We start from the raw sequence: 21,851 nt of genomic DNA on the forward strand, positions 1-21,851 counted from the left end.
GATAGTAATACTCCACTATCTAAGTTGTATAGTTACCACCACAAATCTGAGAGTATATTCCTCCTTGTGTTGTCATAATGCATGCTTACCATAAGCAAGTATGATTCACTCCACTACACCTTTATACCCCTCTATGGCGTGATGACTCTCATCTCGACCGTAGTGCAATAGTAGTTCAGCTCATGAAACTTTAGGTTGGGAACCCCTCAAGGTTTTACCTTGTTGTAAAAGTTTTTGATAAAACCTTGGGCATGATGTTTTCCCCAAGTGAGAATTTATGAAAGGAAAGGATTTGGTAAAAATGATGAGGATATGAAAAAGGTTGGGTTTTATGAAAACTTTGGCGCCTAAGTACTCACCCATGACAATTAACTAGCGCAACCACAATATCCAAAGTGGGCACGGGCTTAGTCCGTAGTTTGTTGAAGTTGACATGAGATACCTTCACCACTCTCTAGGAGGGTCACGATGACCTCTGACACCGGGTTGCGCTCTGAAGGAGGCAATACACTGCATTAACTTGCAGCCGGATGATTACTGAGGGTCTTCTATCATGGCGCCGGAGATACGCTCAAAAGGAGGTACGCTGCCGGGGTGCCGGTAAGGGGTAAGCCCGCAGGGAAGGACTCATGACAAGGGAGACAGGCGAAAGGCTATGACTGATTATCCGAGACTCGCATACTTTAGTATGACGAACCGGGGATGATCTCAGCGGATTTATCGGTTCTTGTGGGGAAAGTGCGCACACTCTGCAGAGTTAAATCTATTCGAATAGCCGCGTCCGCGGTCATGGACGGTTGGAATGGCTGTTGCTTAGCCTGATGAGTTTTGGTTTAGAAAATGATTTCCAAAGGAAATGTGTGTGTTGGATGTACCGGAAGGGTACGGAAAGGCTGGTGCCGACCCTATGGAGATGGTCGAGGAAAATGAAACAAAATTGGGTGACCCTTCCTAGTGTTTCATGTAGAGGGACTCTTCTTCAATAAAGATATAGAGATGTCGTAGTTTATCTTTTGAAGTATCTTCTTCAACAAAGATATAGAGATGTCATAGGACTTCCCTAGTATCCCCATCAATTGAGATGGCGGTATGCTACCTCTTCTTTAACAAAGGTATAGAGATGTCATAGGACTCCCTTAGTGTCCCCATCACTCGAGATGCCGGGATGCTATATCCACAAGAGAAACTATTTCTCTTCCACATGCTATATCCACAAGAGAAACTATTTCTCTTCCACATGCTACATCCACGAGAGAAACTATTTTTCCTCTCTTGTCTTCTCTAGTTAGAATTTTTATCACCTTCTTGATGGTTTGCGAGTACAATTCCAAATGTACTCACGACTTTGTCCCTGGCTATTTACTTGGCCAGACTTGGAGGAACATGACGAATGAAGAAGGAGTTGGCGACGTCTATGCGAGTTAGGAACGTCTTCCCAGTCAGTTGCCTGTAGGGTTATGGCAGATGACTTGGGTACTGCGCTGCTGAAGTGATGATGCTACTCTGATGTTTAGTTAGGCCCTTCGAGGCTATTATGTAAGTATCGGTCATGTGACCATGTTGTAATTTTCTTATTCCGCTTTGTAATGGATGGTGTAATTTGATATCAGTTCGGTTATGTGTTCACGGCGCACTGATCATGGGATCGTGAACTGTATACATAACAGGGAATTTCGGACAGCTAGTCCGGGGTCCCCACAGAGCTGGTATCAGAGCCATCCTGACTGTAGGAGACCTTAGTTAGCATGGACGTTAGTTAGGAGACAAGTAATTGGGAAAAACTATTTACGAAACAAATTATTTCTTTAGTAGGAAGCATAGCTTCTACTCCTCTTATTTCTTCAAAGCTTCTAAATTCTTATCTCTCCGCTTTATTAAAATGTTTGAAAATTCTTACTCTATTGTCTCATCCACTTCAAACCCACATGTTAGACGATGTCCCCAACTCATACCGGAGACTCAAACTCAAAGATGGATCAATCCCTCGGGAAGACTCGTGTATCTCCAACGACAGCTATTGAAGATTGGATGCCGACTTAGCCGTGCACATAAAGGGATAAAGGATCATGTCTTTGGTTGTCACCAAAGTCTGTCAGAGAGCTGACCTTGTTCCTCTTTGGACTCGCACTTTCGCAGTCGTCAAGGATCAAGTTCTCAATTTCTTGACTAGTTATTTTTAGGCCAGCCACGAGAAGATCTCTACTTCAGAAGCACCTCAACAGCTACCTCTTCGAAGACCTCATGTTTCCGGGATGTCGAGACTAGAAGTTCTACGCAGCTTTCTCCTCCGCCTCAACATCAACGACTCAACACCCGGCCCCTTCACCACTAACTGCTACAAGGATCCAAGTTGAAGCTGATGCTAATGTTATAAAGACGTCAACATATGCGACCAGCCCCAAACCTATAGGATGGATAGGACAAACTCAATCGCTTTGATTGAGCTAACCCGCGCATTAGGAATTTCTGGGTACTTAGAGTACCATGTCTGGTGTGATGATTGCTTGTGGTTCCCTAGTGTGCTGCCTTGAATGTTTGTATCTGTTTGCTGTGTGCATGTATGTCTTGCTATTTAGACGTTTCCGCCCTTTTTAATTGTTTGAAATTTGTGAAACAGAAATTAAAAATGGAAATCTGCCAGCGTACTGTTTTGCTAATAAAAATAGTTTGGTAGCTCCGATTGATGCGATTCCAATTGCACTAGAACCAGTATGAAATTATCTTTCAGACGCCACTGACCTTGTATTTTTAGGATTTTTGTGCGATTTTTAATAAATAAAACTTGATCACTATTTCTGGTTAGTATTTTGAGTCTCAAAAATTGAAAAATAAATATTTTTGAATGATTCCAATTGTGTTGATCTTGTTTTGTTACTGTGCATCTAGGAAAAATACCAGTAGCCTCTGTTAGTGGTATTGTGTCTCTGGTTATGGTTGTATGGGTGTCACATGCAATGATAGGATTAAAGTTTGCCTCGCCGATGTATTGCTAACTATTAGTTAAATTGGGTAGACTAACGAAAGACTCTAACTCTAAACCCGTTGGAAGTTGTTTTTCAACCGTCAAGAAAACTAACCCGACCCCTATCTACGCTGACTTCCTTCAAGATCAGCTGGAGCATCTCCACTACGCCAAGAAAGAAGAAGCCCTACCTTCAAGAGTGACTGCACCTCTACGAGAAGACATGCTAACTTGGTCTAACCTTGGAGTATACTCGCGCTAACCGCGAGGATATCTTTTTGAAACTACCCTCGAACACACCATCTAACAAGTTGAGAGAACAATAGCGTCAAAGCCGAGATACACCACATGGTTCATCTGGTCCTCATCAAATGAAGCTTCTGAAGATACTCCAAGACTCAAGACTTTAGGCGTAGTTTACCCGCTAACTTCTTAGTTGTTACTGAAATCAGCACTGACCCTCAAGCTGAAGATTGTCTTCGACGACCCCTGTTGCTGCTTCATATGGGTACCAACCAGGCGTTTCTTCAACTTTCTAACTCGCCGCGGGTCCCATATGGTTCAGTTAACACCGTGAGTGCCTCTTGAAGTGGTGGTCTGCACGTCGCCTCCGAAGATTCTTCAGCTGAACAAGGAAGACCGATGACTTCTTCCGAAGCCCCAGACAGAACTACAAGGCAGGAGCTCTGAGTTTTTCCGAGAACCCGATGAAAAATCTTAAGGGTGGAAGACTTCGTCTTCCACTAAAATCAAGCTAACTCTAAAAAGGTTTTCAGCCCTGCTCAAGCACCGTTGGGTGCACTAACCCTCCCCCAGTCTTGAACCTCCGCCAGGATCGTGAAGAAGCTACAGATCCAACACCTGCATGGAGTAGTCAACCTCTTCATGAAGCTCGCCATCAGCCGAAATCCAACATGTCTCCCAGAAGATGAAGCAAACGACTTTCTCTACAACGGCACGTCTACAGAAGAATGGAGTCTGACTTTGGTTAAACTTTATAACCCCTCTAGTTCTACACCCAGTAATCTCGGGACGAGATTATTTTAAGGGTGGAAGATCTGTAACACCCCAACTTTTTCAACCTTGATTAGTTGTCCTTGTTTCAAAAATCAGGGGGAACAAAAACTTTTTCTAAAGACTAAATAGATGAATTGCCTTGATCTGTTTGTTATGGTGAATTGCTTTGATCTGTTGGTAGATGTATTGTCTTGATTTGCTTGTTGAGTTTTGTCTTGAGCTACCTCATAGAACAACACCCCTAGTGGTTAAACAAGCAACTCACCAAATAAAACACATGTGTGGCTTAGGAAGAATTGTTTTCCTTCTTACTACATCAAACCCTTCTCCTGATGACAACATGAGTTTGCCTACTTAAAAATTTCCGACTTTGGCAGTTGATATCTAAACAACCACAACTGTTATAGGTGGCCTCCATACATGGATCTTATCTATGCAACACCCTCTTCAACCTCCACGTCCTGCATGTCTCAGTCAATCCTTGCAACTCATATATTCAACTTGATCTGGTATCCTATCCCATGTTCCAGCATCAGATCACTTCTTCCTCTTTTACCTCTTGTTTTTATTCAAGCTTAATCTTCACAAAACCAAGAGTGGGAATGATGGATACATTTTGTAGCCACCATCTATCCTTGAGAACACTCCTCCCTAAAATAGTTCTCTTTCTCAAAAACCTATTGTTTTTCTTCTCAAGTTTTGATCACAAAACTACTTCTAGTTTTACTAAATCTTTTCAAAATATTTCTTCAAGGAAAACAAGGAACTGAAATGAGTTTTGTTTTTCATCCCATTCCTACCAAGTACTGATTTCTAAAACATTACTCTCTATTTTGCTTTCCTTTTTACAAAAAGGCTTGTTATGGTATTTATACCATTTCTTGTTTATTTTAAGATTGAGAAAACTCTACTTTACTTGAGAAAGTAAGTAGAACATTTTGAACTCCTATGTTCCAACTAGTTCTCTCTCAATATTTTCAAATTCCATTCCACTTGAGTTCATTACCAATTGTCCCCTAGACAATTGAGGTGTTTCAAATACTTTTCAAACAAGTTCTATTTCAAATGACAACTCTTGCACATCTTGTGTACATCTCTGATCTACCCATTATGTTCCTTCATCCTCCAATTCTGGATCAAATGGATGATCATTTGATACTTTCAAACCACTCCCAATTGACCTCTTATTTGTAGAACAACTTATAATTCATCATGCCATCTCACTCCTCTACTCATTTCCATCCTCACCTTGACCTCATAAATTGATGATTTATGTCACCATATTCATCCTTGTGAGTATATGGATACTTCATTCACCATATCTTGTAGCCTTGCTCTACCATTGTCTAAACCACCATCACCACCATCTACTTTAGCACCCTTGTGCATTGTTATCTCTTTGCCTAAAATTCTATATCTCTTTAGGCCACCATTTATGCAAAATGTGAGACACTCAAACTTGGGTGTCATGCATGTGTGGCAATACTCTCTAAATGATCACATGTGCATGGCCACAAAATTGGCCGGCCATGCCATGCATGGCACACATGCATCATGCCTCTCCATCTCTCTCTCTCACACATAATTATTTCACCTTGGGAAGCCTCTCCTCCTTTGTCCCTTCCCAATGCCACAAATAAATTCAGCTTGGGTCAAATATCTCTTCCCCAAGCCAGCCACCCACCTCCACCAATCAATGAGAGGGCTGCCACCACTCTCTCCCTCTATAAAAACCCCATAGCCGGCCACCCCCTCCTCCTTTGCTTCTCATTTTTGACACTCCACTCCTTCCTCCACTCTCTCACACCCCTCTCCTACCTCTCCCTACGAGCTGCTGCTCCTCCTAGCAACCATGGCCGGCCATGGCCATGGAAAGAGCTCCTTGATGCAGCTCCCTCCTCCCTCAAGCTCATCCTCACCATGAGAGCATCTCTCTCTCTCTCTCTTTTCCCCTAACCCTAGCTGATTTCCTCACCTCTTCTTCTTCCTCCATTGCTAAGATTGGATCTTGATGCAGGTGCATGTTGGTCCAAGCATGGAGAAGCTTCACCCATCCTCAGATCTGAAGTTGAGCAAAGTTCGTCCAAATCCTTGCAGTAATTTCTGCTATCTTGCTGTTTCAGATTCTGGTATGAACTTGTAAAATCCGCCAAATCTTGTGTGCAGATCCAAATCGAGTGATTCAAAGTTCCAAAGATAGGTATTGAAAAGATCTACAACTTGGCATTGGTCTCATCCTCAAATTCGTTACGGATTTTGCATGGTATATAAAGTTCTGCAAACTTGCAGAATCACTGTTTGTTAGATTTCTTCCGTTTTACAAAACCTTTTTGAGCAAACTCAACTTTGGGTGAAAGCCCTCTCCAGTACCTTCATTTTGGCGTTGGTTTCACTTCGATTGACCTCCTGAAACTGAAATGGCTCACAGATCAATATCTGGTCAGATCTGACTTTGTCGAATTAAACCAGGAGCTTGGAGACGAATTTTTGAATGAAACTAACTGGGTAAGAACCACCTATTCAATACCTTTCAGATGCAGCAGACCTCATATTTGTATGATTTGTGTATGATTTTTGATGAATTAAACTTGTTTTGTATGTTCTGCAGACATGGCTGTTAGCTTTTAATTCATCAAAAATCCATTTTTGAACCTAATTGAGTGATTCCAATTCTGTAGGATTACTGAATGTTTTCTTAATCATCTCCAACAAGTTTCAAACCTTTATCTGTTCTGCAACTCCATAGTTAAAGCAAATGGTGAAAACATGCAGTAAACTTGTCAATCCATTTGTGAGAGTCTCAAAAATAATTTGAACCCAAATCCAATTGTGTTTGCATCTCTGTTTAATTACCTTTCAAATGCAAGTAGCCTCATATTTTTGGGATTTTTCTACGATTTATGGCTTACAGATCTTGTTTTCTGTACAGTCAGATTCATGGAAATTCCTAAAATTGTATGTTTAATGTTTTTGGGTGATTCCAATTGGGTTAGTCTTGTATTAGTACTGGCCATCTAGGAAAAATAGTATTAGTCTCTGTTCATGCATATTTGTTACTGTTAGTAATGTATATGTGTGACATGCATTGTTGCAGCAAAACTTTTCGGTTTATTTAGAACCCTTGACCAACTCTTTTTATTAGAAATGGGCAATCTTTGTTTTATGATTGCAAAACAAAACCTCTGCATTTTAACATTAGCTCTTTTGTTTTGCTTAGGTTTTCAAATGGTGGGGCATATCATTTGCTTCCTATTCTTGTGTAGTGTTGTGTAAGCTTTACAAAATAGAGAGAATGATTTCCCGCTTTTCCAAAAATGTTTCAAAATATAATGTGAATGTATTTGATGTCAAACTAATGCTCTTGTCCTCTTTATGATGTTATCTACCAGGGGATGTTTGGTTCATACCATGGTGATAACCGAGAGAGGCAATTGCTAAGTGGTGATACTCTCATACCCTTACTAGGTAAATAAAATGGGTTCTCTTTTAGTTGCTTTTGTAGTATCTATAAGTCTTTAATATGTTAGCCGTATAAGAGTGGTTAGTCTTTGATTGATGCTTGTTGCTTGTTGTTTTGTTGGTGCAATATGTTTGATTGTGTTCCTTTTATATTTTCCGACGGTAGATGCGAACAATTCCGGAGAAGAAGAAGAAGTGGTTCGGACAAGGATTTTATTTATATTGACGGGATTCTTATATTGATGAAGTTGAAGAAGTCCAGGGACAAATAAGCCAAGGCAAGCCATCTTTTGATCTCTCGTTTTGGTGTCTAGTTGGATGTCATTTGTTGATGTCCAAAGCACCTTGAATTCTATGTGTGTTATTCTCTCTATTTATGTCATCTATGTGTGTTTCCAAGTGGGGTACTCCCTAGTGGTGATACTCCACCTGTGTCTTGTGATTATGGGATACATGGCATCATGGCCGTGCTACTCCCATTGGTTATCATGTATGCCCAACTTGAGCATGCATAATCTCAAGAAAATAACTTACATCACACCCACCCCCTTTGTAGTATAGAGGTGTCTATGTCATGATCTTGGTGTATTCTCCAATTGAGAGGAGTATGCCGTGTACCCTATTGGAGAGTATGTTGGATAGTAATACTCCACTATCTAAGTTGTATAGTTACCACCACAAATCTGAGAGTATATTCCTCCTTGTGTTGTCATAATACATGCTTACCATAAGCAAGTATGATTCACTCCACTACACCTTTATACCCCTCTATGGCGTGATGACTCTCATCTCGACCGTAGTGCAATAGTAGTTCAGCTCATGAAACTTTAGGTTGGGAACCCCTCAAGGTTTTACCTTGTTGTAAAAGTTTTTGATAAAACCTTGGGCATGATGTTTTCCCCAAGTGAGAATTTATGAAAGGAAAGGATTTGGTAAAAATGATGAGGATATGAAAAAGGTTGGGTTTTATGAAAACTTTGGCGCCTAAGTACTCACCCATGACAATTAACTAGCGCAACCACAATATCCAAAGTGGGCACGGGCTTAGTCCGTAGTTTGTTGAAGTTGACATGAGATACCTTCACCACTCTCTAGGAGGGTCACGATGACCTCTGACACCGGGTTGCGCTCTGAAGGAGGCAATACACTGCATTAACTTGCAGCCGGATGATTACTGAGGGTCTTCTATCATGGCGCCGGAGATACGCTCAAAAGGAGGTATGCTGCCGGGGTGCCGGGAAGGGGTAAGCCCGCAGGGAAGGACTCATGACAAGGGAGACAGGCGAAAGGCTATGACTGATTATCCGAGACTCGCATACTTTAGTATGACGAACCGGGGATGATCTCAGCGGATTTATCGGTTCTTGTGGGGAAAGTGCGCACACTCTGCAGAGTTAAATCTATTCGAATAGCCGCGTCCGCGGTCATGGACGGTTGGAATGGCTGTTGCTTAGTGACATAGGCACCCCAAATGGGCCTGCCGAATATAGTACCCGGGGTTTACTGAAGGCCCACTACCCGAAGAATAAGAAGATTCGAGAGCCCAAGATGTATTTAAGGAAAAGATGAGTTGTAATAGGAAGTGTTATTTGTAATCTGGCGGGATGAGTTAGAAACCATCCCGGAATCTGTAAACTTGTATAGCACGAATCCCTCGGCTCCACCTCCTATATAAAGGGGGAGTCGAGGGACGAAGAATCAATCGAATCATTGTCTGCAAACCCTAGTTTTCATAATCGTCGAGTACTTTTCGGCTGAAACCTTCGAGATCTACTTACCCTCTACTTCTAACTAAACCCTAGCCTACAATCCATAGGCATTGACAAGTTGATACCTTGTCAATTGGCGCCGTCTGTGGGAAACTAGAGGCGTAAGGAGCTGATCTCGATGGCACGCTCAAGATCTTCGACATCGTCAACCGCAAGCAACACAATGGATCGAGGTAAACAGATCGCTGCTGGTCTTGTCGATTTTGTTACTCACCCACCCTCCCGTTTGGATGCATATGCGTATCTGGCGGAGCCCATGGAGATGACGTTCGGAAGGTTTCACTTTCGCGTCGAGAAGGAAGGATCGTATCGTGTCGAGATTCCGATTTCGTCGGGATCGTCGGTGGTCGATTCCGATTTTTCAAACTATGCATCGTCAATCGAGTCAGGAGAAGAAGAAACCTCGGCGACACGCTACGTCAGCACCAGAGCAAGAGAGAAACTCGCCAAGATCTTCAACGACATGTCGTTTGAGTCATCTGCGGACTCATATATAAGCGATGGCTCAAGCGATGTCGACAGTTACGACTTCGTTGACAAATCTCTGACAGTGGGCAAGGTCTTCATCAATCTCAACGATGATGTCACCAAACCCAACGTAGATCTGAGTACAAAGTATCATCAGATTTACGCCATTGAAGATCAAGAGGAAACATCTGAGGCTTTCGACAGTCTGGGAAATCCATACGTCGATCCCTCCAATCTGCGACAAGGCCTGGGCAACAAATACGTCGGGCCAGAGCCGCGAGATAGAGTTCAACTTTCACAAGCAGCGTGGGACAGAGCTGCGAGAGCTATGAACGGCACAGAACCAATGGCTACCACAGCCACACCAGAAGAATTGCAAGCATATCAATATAGGCTCGCACGAGCTGCCAGGGAATTGGAAAAACAGACAGCTGAGTTGAACAGGAGAAAGGAGGCAGCTTCTGCATCCAGCAGGAGAAGGGCAGATCTAAGTCGACAATCTAGAACTACGGGTGATAGCCATCGGGAGGCGCGGAACAGAGCAAGATCAAGGCTGCAACACATACCCGAAGCAGAAAGAGAACACTTGGTTCAAAACCTCGACATGTCCTTTATGTCGATAGATACAAGAGGAAACATCATCCCTAAGACACCAGAGGCTGGGTATATGGCGACACATGCTTTTATCCTTGCATCTAAACCACCTCCAGGTGATCCAAGGGAAACACTGTATAATATGGCGGTAGCAGGAGTTGGAGCTATGGGGACAGCGTTTGTATCAACGCCTCCCGAAGGAGCGGCAAGGCAAAATAGTCCACGACCCGCAGCAGCAACAAGTTCTGCCGGACTTCATCGCAGAGTGGATGGAGTTGCAAAACACAGGACCCCCAGACTTATCGAGAACTTGGACAATGAACTTTGATGGGTCCAAGAGACTAGAAGGGGCTGGCGCAGGAGTAGTACTCATATCACCTGAAGGCGACAAGTTAAAGTACATCCTTCGGATGACGTTCCCTAACGCATCTAACAATGAAGCAGAATATGAAGCTCTCATACACGGGATGAAGATGGCGAAAGCCTGCGGTGCAACTCGACTAAAAATCTTTGGCGACTCACAGTTGGTGGCACAGCAAGTTATGAACCAATGTGACGCAGTCAATGATAGCATGATGGCATATAAGGAGGTGTACAACGAGCTCGAGAAGTTGTTCGATGGATGCGAAGTAAATCATATTAGTAGATTGAGCAACGACGAAGCCGACGTTCTTGCAAACATCGGATCGCAATGCCTTGCAGTGCCGCCAGGTGTATTCTGGGAAGAGATAACAGAGAGATCCACTAAGTCGACAAAATCAAAAAAGAAGGAGAAGAAACCCTCGGGGGCTACCAAGGAAAAGCAAGAAGACGAAGAAGAAGACCAGGACCTGGTCATGGTGATACAAATACCGTGGATGCAGCCGTACATATCATACATCCTCAGGAAAGAAATACCTGACGATCCAGTTGAGGCAAGACGAGTAATTCGACGTTCCAAAGCTTTCACGGTGGTCAAGGGAGAATTGTATAAGCGAAGTATTTCAGGCGTCTTGCAAAGGTGCGTCACACCCGAAGAAGGAAGAATAATTCTGAAGGATGTACACGAAGGAATATGTGGCCACCACGCAAGTAGTCGAGCTATCGCAGCCAAGGTTTTTCGAGCAGGATTCTACTGGTTGACAGCAATCGAGGACGCCAAGGACATAGTAAGAACTTGCGACGCGTGTCAAAGGTTTGCCGCAAAACCTCACTCTCCAGCAGCAGAGCTAGCACCAATACCATTGTCATGGCCCTTTGCTCAATGGGGACTTGATATGGTGGGCAAGTTACACAAATCCTGGCCAGGAGGAAAGGAATACATGTTAGTAGCTGTCGACAAATTTACAAAGTGGATAGAAGCGAAGCCGATAAATTCACCAGACGGAGCATCCGCAGTAAAATTCGTAAAAGGCCTCGTCTTCAGATTTGGAGTGCCCCACAGCATCGTCACAGACAACGGCAGTAACTTCACATCCCATGAATTCAAAGATTATTGCGAAGAGGTGGGTATCAAGCTAAACTTTGCGTCAGTCGCACATCCTCAAACCAATGGGCAAGTCGAGAAAGCCAATGGCATCATCTGCAATGGCATCAAGAAGCGCTTGTTAGGACCACTGGAAAAAGCTCGACATACCTGGCCAGAAGAACTACCAAGCGTGTTGTGGAGCATCCGAACAACACCAAACACAGCAACGCAGGAAACTCCGTTTTTCCTGGTTCATGGAGCAGAGGCAGTACTACCAATCGAGATAGAGCACAACTCTCCACGTGTCGCCGAATATGATGAAGAGACGTCGAGAAGAGCGCTAGAAGATGACGTCGACGCACTTGATGAAGCTCGAGATGAAGTATTATCTCGAGTAACTAAATATCAGCAGGACTTGAAAAATTACCACAGTCGACGATTGCGGCCAAGATCTTTTCAGGTGGGAGACCTAGTTCTTCGGCTCACGCAAAAAAGTCATGAAAAACTCGAGTCACCATGGCTTGGCCCTTACATTGTTACGGAAGTAATCGGAGGAGGAGCATACAGGATAAAGGATAAGAAGACAGGGGTGGAGGAGCCAAACCCTTGGAACGTGGCGCAACTTAGGCGGTTCTACGCCTAGAGTCGAAATATAGTCCTTGTAAAACTTCAATGTACTGAAACGCCCGCGAGTTTTCAGACGCACTCTTTTCCTTTTTCGGGGCACCGAGTGGGGCCGGAGAAGGTTTTTAATGAGGCGGGCTCGCGGTGCTGCAATATAATAAAGATAGTGATAATATAACTTTTCTTCTTTATCGACATGATCAAAGACTTTGCTCCGACAAATTTTCAATATAGTTCATCGACAAAAGAAAAGCCTTGCCTTGGTATTCAAATACCTTGTGAGTCAGCAAAAATACAAAATAGTATTCAATAAAAAGCTCGGGGGCTCATATTCCCCATAAATATATAAATGCCTTGGTTCAAAACCTCGCAAATATACAAATACAGTAAAGAGTCACCGAAACACTCGGGGGCTAGACAAACAGAGAAATATAATGATTGCTTTACAATATAATCATAGTCATGGGTTACAAAGAAGAAATATCTACAAGAGGAAAATAACTAGTCTTGATTCAATATATCATCAAGAGTAACTCTGTTCTCTTCAGGAGCAGCGCCAAGAAAATCGGCATAATGGCCATCGGCAAAAAAGTCGGCGTCCATCCGAAGAAGGTCCTCAATCATTTCTTCGGCTATAGGCGTAACCTTCGTGTTAATCCTGTCAATACCAACTCTTCGACGTTTTACCTTTTGATGCACTTTCGTGACAACTTCGGTAAGGTCAAGTTTTGAGTGGCAGATCTGGAGCATGATAAGAGCAAATCTGGCGCCAGCTACCAGTTGAGCTTTGACAAAATCATGGATACTGCGAGCATCCTTGAATCTTTCCATCAATTCAGGAAGAGTTTTTGGTTGGACGTTCCGAGGAAACATGGAGTTGTAAACCATGGACAAGGTCTTGGTACAGAAGTCAAGGAAGTCACTTAGCCTGATGAGTTTTGGTTTAGAAAATGATTTCCAAAGGAAATGTGTGTGTTGGATGTACCAGAAGGGTACGGAAAGGCTGGTGCCGACCCTATGGAGATGGTCGAGGAAAATGAAACAAAATTGGGTGACCCTTCCTAGTGTTTCATGTAGAGGGACTCTTCTTCAATAAAGATATAGAGATGTCGTAGTTTATCTTTTGAAGTATCTTCTTCAACAAAGATATAGAGATGTCATAGGACTTCCCTAGTATCCCCATCAATTGAGATGGCGGTATGCTACCTCTTCTTTAACAAAGGTATAGAGATGTCATAGGACTCCCTTAGTGTCCCCATCACTCGAGATGCCGGGATGCTATATCCACAAGAGAAACTATTTCTCTTCCACATGCTATATCCACAAGAGAAACTATTTCTCTTCCACATGCTACATCCACGAGAGAAACTATTTTTCCTCTCTTGTCTTCTCTAGTTAGAATTTTTATCACCTTCTTGATGGTTTGCGAGTACAATTCCAAATGTACTCACGACTTTGTCCCTGGCTATTTACTTGGCCAGACTTGGAGGAACATGACGAATGAAGAAGGAGTTGGCGACGTCTATGCGAGCTAGGAACGTCTTCCCAGTCAGTTGCCTGTAGGGTTATGGCAGATGACTTGGGTACTGCGCTGCTGAAGTGATGATGCTACTCTGATGTTTAGTTAGGCCCTTCGAGGCTATTATGTAAGTATCGGTCATGTGACCATGTTGTAATTTTCTTATTCCGCTTTGTAATGGATGGTGTAATTTGATATCAGTTCGGTTATGTGTTCACGGCGCACTGATCATGGGATCGTGAACTGTATACATAACAGGGAATTTCGGACAGCTAGTCCGGGGTCCCCACACCATGTCTGCAAAAATCGTCAACGCCGGGTACATGCAAGGTTAGGAAAACCCTACATCACACTTGTGCACATATGTTAGGGACATATGCAAGTTTTTGAGCGGTTCCGACGCTCCGGTGATCTGTATCTTCGGAAACCCTAGGGCGGGGACCTCGCAGATCTACCCTTATTGCTTTCTCCGTGTGACGGTTTAGCAATGGACTTTTTTATTTGCTTTGGTTTGTTTAGGATATATATACATGGAAACCATAGGTTCGGCATACTTTACCATAAAATAGGCTCCGTTTGAGCCGTACCAGGAGTTTCCACATATAGATCCTGGATTTTCACCAAGTGCTGGCCCATGTCTGCGAAAATCGTCAACGCCGGGTACACCCACACGAACCAAAGCACTTAAAGAACTAGACCACACGCGAACCAAAGCACTTAAATAACTAGGCCCACACACAAACCAAAGCACTTAAAGAACTACACCCACGCACGAAGCAAAGCACTTAAAAACTACACTCACACACAAACCAAAACACTTAAAGAACTAAACCCACACACGAACAAAGCACTTAACACTGGGTCGACACATGACCCGCTAGACACACGGACTCGACACACACACATACTAATCATTTGTCGAAATCTTCGTCCTCGCTAGGGGTGTCCTCTGAAGCGGTACTTGAGAGGTTCCACAACCACCGTTCATCATCTTCCCCCCATGTTGACGCCTCTCCTTTGGTGTACTCCACTTCATATTCGGCCTCCTCTGCCGCTTTCCCGCCCTCATCTCTCTCCTGTACGTCTGCTTCTCCTTCCACAATGCGAGCGTGGCCGCGACATCTCTGGGATGGTCTCTTCACCCTCTGAGCGAAGTAGCGGCTCAGTAGAGAGACTCTGGGCTTCCGTCAGAGACCTGACCTCCGGGAAGTTCAATTCGTGGCGCGACCGGCCAAACCTCCAAGCCGCAACGTCGTATGCACGGGCAGCAGCCTCCTTCATGTAGAAGGTGCCGAGCCACACACGCACACCACCGGCGGTGATTTCAGCCGCCAAATGGCCCACAGCCCGCTGGCGAACTCCGGTGAAGCCCGTGTTGCTACGGCGATGAGGAGTCATCTCAACGGCAGCTGAGCTCAGAGGATTCTATGGTGCTTTTGGATGAGAGAGTTGATGAGGAGAGAAATGTTGCCGGTGATATTAGTGGAGAAGACATGACTATATATAGGCCGACAAGGGCTGAAACGGCGGGAATACTTGGCTGGAGAGAATGGGCGCGAGAAGAATGGCGGGAAAAAAGGGCGGGAGGGAAGGAGCGGGGAAAAATGGCGGGATTGGTCGGAGGGAAAAAAATTGCAGGGAAGTTGTGCCGACGGCTTGGTCGTCGGCCCACATAGTGGGGCCGTCGGCACAGATAGACGCCGTTTGCCACCCGCTGACGCCGTTGTCGGTGGCTGTCGGTGGCCCTACCACCTGCTTATGTGCCGACGGCTAGGAGACGTGCCGTCGGCACAGATGAGGCATGTGCCGACGGTGGCCTTCGGCCCTTATGGTGCTGAGCCGACGGCCAAGCTGTGCCGACGGCCACTTTCCTGGCCTGACGGCGTGGGCTTCTGTGCCGACGGCGGCCGTCGGCCCAGGCTCTGGCCGTCGGCACATTGGCGGGTTCCCGTAGTGCTCTTTGTTCATCAGGTACTATTGTCATATTCCTTCTTGCAACGTACTATCGTTCTTGCATTCTTTACAAGAGGTTTTATTTTTAAAACACCAGCTTTAATGATGCCAGTAAGATGGTGATTCTTTCTGGTCATGTTTTATAGCTGAATCTTTTTTTTTTCGATTAGAGCCGTTTTTTCTTATTAAGAAAATTCACACTGTTCATTATTTCTGGACGCAGGGCCATAAAGATTTGAAAAAATTGCACTGGCATCCCCAGATACCTGGGATGATCATATCGACAGCAGCTGATGGCTTCAATGTGTTGATGCCTACTTGCCTAGCAACATTGAAACAACCATTCCATCTGCTGGGGAACCGATACCTATGTCCATGTGAGCAGCCGTTCAGCTAACTCCAGGTGAATAAATTCGTGAATTAAATCTGCAACTATGATAAAAGTAAGGAGACAGTGAAGATTCTCGGTTTTCAGTAGTGGTGTATATAGTCCTTTCCATAAGGAGTTTCAGTTTTGCATCCGATACGATGCTGTAGTCCTTTTGTTCCAACATAATCAGCTTTTAGTAAGTGTAGTCCCTTTTTTTCGAAAACAAGGAGGTATAAGAGCGTCCTTCATGGTTTCTTTTCTTCGACGATTATGTATGTCATTTTAGTCAAGAATATGAGGGGAAAACATCATTGGTGGGTGCAACTACAGTTTGATCCTTGTTATAGATTACTTTTGCGAGAATAATCCGGTCGACCAAAAGATTTTATTCTCAGGGAATTATATTCATCTACGTGATGGATCGGACCTGAGCTGAAAGGGCATGCTTTGCTGTCTTTCTGCACTCCATGTGCCTAGCTTGCATCCAATTGTTACTTAGGTAGGAGATTTTTAATTATACCTGTGGCGAATTTCTAGGAATCCGGTTCGTTTGGAATTTCTGCAGTTGTGGTAGCATCTTTTGGAAGTGAGCCTCACTGGCAGTCTGACACTAACTGCCTGCAGGTTTTTGTAAAGCATTGGCGGTGATCCGATGCTAATTTTATTCGATTCTAGGGAAATTTGGCAGCCGCCCAATTACATGTACATTATTTTGCTTTGGTGAAGTAAAGTATTCTTTTCATATGACAAATCCATGCTTCTTTGTCATGAAAGGAAATGAAGAGACAGAGTGGACAAGTCTTTGGACCTTAGGTAGTTTAGTGCAACGTCCATGTGTATCTGATGCCCTCGAGAAGTCGAGATACGAGAGTACCAGTAATGAGATGCTGAGTCGACCTCCCTCATGAAAAAGAAGAATCTAGGATCTAGTTCGGTGCATCACACCAAGGTCACACCAAGTACAATATTGCAAGATAGATGCGCGATCCAATGTATGCAGTTACACGACGGCAAGGAGCGAAAGCAGCACTAGAACCTTGATGCCGCCGCGTCGTCCTCGTCCACCATTGAAAGAATATGCAATCTGCTCATGAGATGGTCCTCCTTGTTGGAGCTGCTGTCGGGTGTGACCTGAGCAACAACGATGACCTATGTGGGGCGGTCTGGTCCTGAAGATCTTCGTGGGGGCGGGGCTTGCCCATCTCCACCCCTTCGGAGCTTGTCTTCTGAATCGGAGTTCGCTATGGTGAAGTCTTCATAGGGGGGGGGTGTTTCTTCTATGAAGCAAGAGGCAGTGGATCATGGAGGAGTGATGATAATGACTTGGCGGGATAAATCGACGATGACCCTCTTCAGTGGTGCATGTGCGTTTTGCACTTAGTAGCCATGCACTACAGGAATGGGAGGCTACGCCAAGGGCCAGGCTATACGCCGACGGCCAAAGTCGGGGCCATCTGGCCCGGCCAGGCCAGCCTGCCCTTTCGACCCTCGACGTAGCGCGGCCGTCGGCGTAGCGAGATCTACGCCGAGGGCAGCCATCGGCATATCTTTGGTCCTAGGCGTAGACAGGGCCATGCCGATGGCCACCCTCGGCGTAGCCATTTTTCAAATTTGTCTAATTTTGTAAAAATCATAACTAATTCATATGATGTTAGAAAAATGCGTATGAGGTATCAAAATGTTCAGAAAAAACATCATCTATCCGTTTATGTCAAAATTATGCATATTTGAATCATGTACAGTACCATGTTAACATAGAAACAATTTAATCACTTTCTTATATGTTCTCAGGTTCCCGTTTTAGCCAGATGGCAATTTAAACGAAGTCAAAAAATCTCGCGGAGCCGCATGGCATTATTTTATGTGTCCTAGTAATCACTCCAAAAGATGGAATTGGGATAAGCAAATTATTTTGGAAAACCCTTCACAAACAGGGCTATCAGGTCCTAAGTTATATGGCTTTTAGGGCAAATGAGTAGGAAACGGCTCGTGACACCGCATAGTTTGTCGGAACGAGGCCATATTTGGCACGTGCGTGGTCCCTGGGATGGGAAGCAAGGCCTCGGGACCGGATTTCCAATCCGACCCATGGGCGATGGTTTTTTCATTTTCGGGGTGCCAAAACGGTTTTTTTTGTGAAGCAGCTATATGGGGCGCATTTTAGTACTGCGCGAGACCTCCGCGTAGTTATAGGACACCGCCTTCAAACCATATATCACATGTCATATGTGCGTGCTAGCTATCTGGGAATCCATGCGGCTTCCTGCGGTGTCCCGCCGAATCCGTTGGAAAGTGACCGGATTTGAACTAGGGATACACTTTCTGTCGCTCAATAAATTCCGTAAAAAATGTTTTTAGGTCTATGACATATCACATTATGTGCGAATTTTTTTCCGTTTAGCGCGATGGTAAACGGGGGCACCAGCGCGCCCGGTACGGCCATACCGCATCTCCGTGGGGGGGCCCGTTTTGGCCAAATGGCAATTTAAACGAAGTCAGAAAATCCCGCGGAGCCGCATGGCGTCATTTTATGTGTCCTAGTAACCAATCCAAAAGTCGGAACTAGGATACGTCAATTATTTTGAAAAACCCTTCATAAACAGGGCTATCACGTCCGGAGTTCTATGGCTTTTAGGGCAAATGAGTAGGAAACGGCCCGTGACACCGCATAGTTTGTCGGAACGAGGCCATATTTGGCACGTGCGTGGTCCCTGGGATGGGAAGCAAGGTCCCGGGAGCGGATTTCCAATCCGACCCATGGGTGATGGTTTTTTCATTTTCGGGGTGCCAAAACGGTTTTTTTTTGTGAAGCAGCTACATGGGACGCATTTTAGTATTGCGCGAGACCTTCACGTAGTGGTAGGACACCGCCTCCGCACCATATGTCACATGCCATATGTACGCGCTAGCTATCTGGGAATCCATGCGGCTTCCTGCGGTCTCCCGCCGAATCCGCTGGAAAGTGACCGGATTTGAACTAGGGCTACACTTTCTGTCGCTCAATAAATTCCGGGAAAAATGTTTTTAGGTCTATGAAATATCACTTTATCTGCTAATTTTTTTCCCGTTTAGCGCGATGGTAAACGGGTGCACCAGCGCATCCGGTACGACCTTACCGCATCTCCGTGGGGGGCCGTTTTGGCCAAATGACAATTTCAACGAAGTCAGAAAATCCCGTGGAGCTGCATGGCGTCATTTTATGTGTCCTAGCAACCACTCCAAAATTCGGAATTAGGATACGACAATTATTTTGGAAAACCCTTCACAAACAGGGCTAACACGTCCGGAGTTCTATGGCTTTTAGGGCAAATGAGTAGGAAACGGCCCGTGACACCGCATAGTTTGTCCGAACGAGGCCATATTTGGCACGTGTGTGGTCCCTGGGATGGGAAGCAAGGCCCCGGGAGCGGATTTCCAATCCGACCCATGAGCGATGGTTTTTTCATTTTCGAGGGGCTAAAACAGTTTTTTTTCTAAAGCGGTTACATGGGGCACATTTTAGTATTGTGCGAGACCTCCGTGTAGTCATAGGACACCGTCTTCGCACCATATATCACATGCCATATGTACGTGCTAGCTATCTGGGAATCCCTGCGGCTTCCTGCGGTGTCCCGCCGAATCCGCTGGAAACTGATCGAATTTGAACTAGGGGTACACTTTCCATCGCTCAATAAATTCCGCAAAAAATGTTTTTAGGTCTATAACACATCACTTTATGTGCTAATTTTTGTCCGTTTAGCGTGTTGGCACCAGCCTGCCCGATACGGCCATTTCGCATCTCCCGAGGGGGCCGTTTTGGCCACATGGCAAATTGGACGCCATATTTGGATTCCTCTAATTTTTAGGTTCAAATGATGATATGGATGTTATATTTAGATTCCTCTCATTTTTCTGATCGATTTAGACATATTATTTGTGGAATTTCGATTTTCCGATTTAAAGATATTAATTATTCCATATTAAATAGAAAAAAGACCAAAAAATAAAATCATTTTATTGTTATTTGAATTCAGCATTATTATTACTTATATATTCATTGTTGTCTACTTAAGTAATTGTTTGGGATTCAAAAATAAAGAGGTGTTTATCATGGTTCAAGGGTTAATAGGATTGATATGATATTATTATCAGCAAGAGGTGTCAATACTATAATGAAAGCTCATCCGAATGGAACCAAGAAGTTAAGCGTGCTGAGGGCTGAGGCTGGAGTAGTGTGAGGATGGGTGACCGACTGGGAAGTTTCACCATGATTGTATTTGACCTAATATTAAGTGTAGTTAGAGTTAAAAGTGTATTGGGTGAAAGATAAACAAGTAAAAAAAAGAAAAAAAAATTGTGTGAAAGAAATTAAAATTTTAAAAGTCTATGCCGAGGGTTTTGCCGTCGGCATATAGAAAAAAAATTTGATTTTTCTTTTTTGAATTTTTTTGGAAAAGGGAAATTTGAATTTTTTAAAAGTCTATGCCGAGGGTTTTGCCGTCGGCGTAGCAGGCCCGGGCTACGCCGACGGTGATAGTGGCTTTGCCGAGGGAGTTATATGCCGAGGGTGGCCCTCGGCGTAGCCTATGCCGATGGCCAAAGCAGGCTACGCCGAGGGTTCCCGGCCCTCGGCATATAGCTCCATTTCTGTAGTGAGGGTGGCTGTCTGTAATATTTTTTGGTCGGTTTCACGATAATTAACCAGCCAACTCTCTTCTCCTTGATTAGTAAAAATGACAAATCTTTTACCGCACGTGAGCAGCGATAGAGCCTCCTCCCCCCCCCCCCCCCCCCCACCACCACCAAACCCTAGAAGTCCACCCTTCTTTTGTGAGAAAAAGAGAACATACATTGGAGAAGAGATGACAATAAATAAGATAGACTTTATAATCCATAGTAATTTAGTTAAGATTTCTGTCCTTATAATCAGTAACGGTGTGAGTACTAGCTACTTCTTCTTCTCCGAAATTAAATACAAATAGGGTAGCATAATATGCATGCTATCTAGGTCGTACTATTCCACTATGGAGTAGTAACATATGTTTTGGCTCTTGGTTGCATATGTTTCATTTATTCTAAAATTCATCTTTGATACATTTTAAAATAAATATTTTAAACGAAAAAATCACGTGTACGTTTTCACATGCTACGTGCGCACGAAGCCTTTCCCTGAAAAATTTACTTGTCATTTGGGTTGTGCAAGAAAGACAGAATTTGGTGCTAAAAATAAGTGTTGTGTGTCGACCATAAAAAATATAGTTTTTCACGAAATGTACATACCAAATTTTATATTGGATCTTTTGATAACTAGAAATATGTTTTGTTGGTAGAGGGAGCATATACACCCGGGAGTCGTATTGAATTTTCGCATATGTTAGCTGTATTTTGCTAGCTCCATAGTAGTGTATAATGTCACTCGTAGATAATAAAATTATTTTTATTCATTATCATTTTTCATTTGTTTCTTCCGTCTTTAATAACCTGATATTTTTATCCTATGTAGCCTGCATGTTACCACCTGTGTTTCTAAGAGGAGTACATTACATTGTGAGCGGAATAAAGGAAATGGACAGTTTTTTTGCGGAAAGAGCAGGAATGGACAGTTAAGTAAACGTTACCCTGATTTAATCGCATACATCAACTAGCCAGGTGAAGAAGCATCCGTTTCCTTGGTTCTTGAACAAGTAAGG

At 44.0% G+C, this 21,851-nt stretch overlaps 1 long non-coding RNA gene and 1 pseudogene across 1 annotated transcript; both read left to right on the plus strand.

Moving 5' to 3' along the window:
* Positions 1-16,193, plus strand: part of LOC127303586 (protein HEAT STRESS TOLERANT DWD 1-like) — a 98,951-nt pseudogene extending 82,758 nt beyond the window's left edge.
* Positions 6,111-7,715, plus strand: LOC139831028 (uncharacterized). The gene is made up of 4 exons (XR_011745015.1): positions 6,111-6,242; positions 6,408-6,484; positions 7,369-7,444; positions 7,605-7,715. It is a non-coding gene; the product is annotated as an uncharacterized lncRNA (long non-coding RNA).
* Positions 16,194-21,851: the final 5,658 nt, after the last annotated feature.

Source organism: Lolium perenne, chromosome 5 (genome assembly GCF_019359855.2).
Source record: "Lolium perenne isolate Kyuss_39 chromosome 5, Kyuss_2.0, whole genome shotgun sequence".
Lineage (NCBI taxonomy): Eukaryota > Viridiplantae > Streptophyta > Magnoliopsida > Poales > Poaceae > Lolium > Lolium perenne.